Raw genomic sequence first — 4,043 nt, 5'->3', positions numbered from 1 at the left:
CGTATATATTAGCTACAGTGCTACATATATGTAAAAAGCGACAAACTCTACTGCAATATAAATACCTACGTATTTACACTACTGTTTGAGCATTGATCCAATTTTATTCAGTGTTTGATTGCCCCCCGATTAGAAGTAGATTTATTGAGTTGATGCAAATAAATGAGAGAAAAACCTATGGAGGGTTGAATCTGAGTTTGCTGATAGGTTCTGCAGCCTCCAAAAAAAATATGGGACACTCCAAAACGGGTTTAGAGGCTGCGGGTATGACACATGTGCTAAAGTTGCTCTAATATTCTAAAATGTGTGGCTGTGAGCACAAAAAATAATTGCGAAGAAAAGGTTTTCTTTCTTTCTTTTGCGCGGGAATTGCTAGGAAAAGTTGACATTGGAGTGAACTAGGTTAGTGTACTGCCTTTGTTCAACGTCTGTAAATTGTTGATGCGTGGATGTTGTATGAAATTTCTGAAACTTCAAACCTCTACACGAAACAAAACCTGAACTCAAGTAAATGTTCTTTAGGGATTTTCCCCTCTTACAGTAAAAAAGATATCATGATTGAATCTGGTGAAACTTTATGTACATTATTCATTATTCCTTTCATTTTATTGCAATGTTAGTCGTAGTCAAATCCTTACTAATAACCCTCAGATCATTTATAACTGAGACCAAAGTACCATGGAGAGTGAACCGAAGCCTGATCAGTTTGCATGTGACAGTTAGTTACACTGGTAGTCTGGTACCAGAGTAAGTACATGGCACAGATCTTGAAGCCTTTTTCACCTTTTAAACAGAATTCAGGACACAGCACAATGGGCATGCAGCTGCAACAGAAAATACATGCTGCTGCTTCCCAGGTTGTGACGCCCCCGATTCAATCGTACACTAATCATGCACGCAAACGTGTACGATCAAGATCAGGGACTCACGGAAAGATATCACAACACAACTCTAAAACATAAATAAGTCATACAAGCATCATAATACAAGCCAGGGGCCTCGAGGGCTCAAATACAAGTGCTCGATCATAGACGAGTCAGCGGAAGCAACAATATCTGAGTACAGACATAAGTTAAACAAGTTTGCCTTAAGAAGGCTAGCACAAACTGGGATACAGATCGAAAGAGGCACAGGCCTCCTGCCTGGGATCCTCCTAAACTACTCCAGGTCGTCATCAGCGGGCAGCACGTAGTAGTAGGCACCTCCAGTGTAGTAGGGGTCGTCGTCGACGGTGGCGTCTGGCTCCTGGACTCCAGCATCTGGTTGCGACAACCAGAAAGAAAGGAAAGGGGAAAAAGGGGGGAGAAAGCAACCGTGAGTACTCATCCAAAGTACTCGCAAGCAAGGAACTACACTACATATGCATGGGTATATGTGTAAGGAGGCCATATCAGTGGACTGAACTGCAGAATGCCAGAATAAGAGGGGGATAACTAATCCTGTCGAAGACTACGCTTCTCGTAGCCACCGTCTTGCATCAAGTAGAAGAGAGTAGATTGAAGTCCTCCAAGTAGCATCTCCAAGTAGCATCTCCAAATAGCATCTCATAGCATAATCCTACCCGGCGATCCCCTCCTCATATCCCTGAGGTAGAGTGACCACCGGTTGTATCTGGCACTTGGAAGGGTGTGTTTTATTAAGTATCCGGTTCTAGTTGTCATAAGGTCAAGGTACAACTCCAAGTCGTCCTGTTACCGAAGATCACGGCTATTCGAATAGATTAACTTCCCTGCAGGGGTGCACCAACTTACCCAACACGCTTGATCCCATTTGGCCGGACACACTTTCCTGGGTCATGCCCGGCCTCGGAAGATCAACACGTCGCAACCCCACCTAGGCAAAACAGAGAGGCCAGCACGCCGGTCTAAACCTAAGCGCACAGGGGTCTGGGCCCATCGCCCATAGCACACCTGCACGTTGCGAGGGCGGCCGAAAGCAGACCTAGCCTAGTGGCGTTCCAGTCCAATTCGGCGCGCGCCGCTCCGTCGCTGACGTCTGAAGTGCTTCGGCTGATACCACGACGTCGGGATACCCATAACTACTCCCGCGTAGATGGTTAGTGCGTATAGGCTCGTAGCCAACTCAGATCAAATACCAAGATCTCGTTAAGCGTGTTAAGTATCCGCAAACGCCGACCAGGGCCAGGCCCACCTGTCTCCTAGGTGGTCTCAACCTGCCCTGCCGCTCCGCCATAAAGTAACAGTCGGGGGCCGTCGGGAACCCAGGCCCATCTCTACCGGGATGGAGCCACCTGCCCCTTCAGCCCCCAACTCCGAACAGTATCACAGGTAATGTAACAGTGTAAAGTATATAGTATATGCCCGTGATCACCTCCCGAAGTGATCACAGCCCAGTAGTATAGCATGGCAGACGGACAAGAGTGTAGGGCCACTGATGGAACACTAGCATCCTATACTAAGCATTTAGGATTGCGGGTAAGGTATCAATGACTGTAGCAGCAATGACAGGCTATGCATCAGAATAGGATTAACGGAAAGCAGTAACATGCTACACTACTCTAATGCAAGCAGTATAGAGAAGAGTAGGCGATATCTGGTGATCAAAGGGGGGGCTTGCCTGGTTGCTCTGGCAAGAGAGAGGGGTCGTCAACTCCGTAGTCAAACTGGGCAGCAGCAGCGTCGGTCTCGACGTCTAGCGGAAGAAGAGGAGGGAAGAAACAATGAATATTTAAGCAAACAGATGCATGACAGTGCATGACAAAGCAAAGCGTGATGCTAGGCGTGCCCTAACGCGGTATGAGGTGATGCCGGTGAAAGGGGGGAACATCCGGGAAAATATCCCCGGTGTTTCGTGTTTTCGGACAGAGGAGCCGGAGGGGGAAAGTTGCGAGTTCGATAGGTTAAGGGTGTGTGGCGGACGAACGGACTGCGTATCCGGATTCGTCTCGTCGTTTTGAGCAACTTTCATGTTGAAAATAATTTAATCCGAGTTACGGATTAAAAGATATGATTTTCCAAAGATTTTATTAATTTCTGGAATTTAATTAATTATCTAATTTAATCCGAAAATGGAATTATGACATCAGCATGATGTCATGTTGACATCAGCAGCCAACATGGATTGACTAAGTCAAACTTACACGTGGGTCCCATTTGTCATACTCTGTTAGCTAATTAACAGTAGTTAATTAGGTAAATTAACCTTATTTAGTTAATTTAATTAGAATTAATTAAGTTAATTATTTAGTTAATTAACTAATTAGTTAATTAATTTTATTAGTAATTAATTATTTATTATATTTTTTTATATATTTTATTTTTTTAATTCTTTTTTTTATAAACGTTCTGGGGCTGGGGCCGTTCGGTCAGTGGCCTAAGGCCTTATCGGGCACAGGGGGAGCGGGCGCTGGGTGCTACGGTTACGGGCGCCGGGGCGTGATGGCGCCCGAGCGGAGGCCGAGCACGGGCGGCGGCCAGCGAGGGGCCGCGGCGGAGGCCGGCGCAGGGCGCGCGGAGGGTCGCCACAGAGGTGCGGCTGGTCGAGGGCGACAACGGTGAGCGAGAGGCGCCGGTGCACAGGGGGGGCTGCGAACACACGGGGAAGCCGGAGACGGCGCCGCGGCGGCAGTTGGCCGGAGCAAGAGGCGGGCGAGCGCGAGGCGCGTGGGTCGGCGAGGCCAGAGCAGCGCCGGTGAGGCGGGACCTCGCACGCGGGAGAGTGACGAGCGGGAACTGGAGCGGACGCGGTCAGGGTCAGGCGCGGTCGAGGCGAGGACGGCCAGTGAGCCACGGTGGTGCGGCCCGGGACAGAGGGGAAAGGAGGGGGGGTCCTCACAGCGGTGCGTAGGGCAATGGCAGCGGTTGCCGAGGAGGAGGACGGGGACGCGTGCGTTGCCGGAGATGAGGAGGCGGTCCGGCGAGGTGGCATTCCGACGAGGGAGGCTTCGGGTGGCGGCGGGCGGCGGGGTCGGGGACGAGGCAGTCCGGCAACGGCGCGGCCGCGGAGGAGGCGGCGACGACCGAGCGGCGCCGTTGCGGTGGCGCCAGCGGTGGGGCGACAGCAAGTGGGGACGGGGCGTGGTT

This window comes from Triticum aestivum, chromosome 3B, assembly GCF_018294505.1.
Source record: "Triticum aestivum cultivar Chinese Spring chromosome 3B, IWGSC CS RefSeq v2.1, whole genome shotgun sequence".
Classification (NCBI taxonomy): Eukaryota; Viridiplantae; Streptophyta; class Magnoliopsida; order Poales; family Poaceae; genus Triticum; species Triticum aestivum.
Note: the sequence above shows the minus strand (reverse complement) of the source record.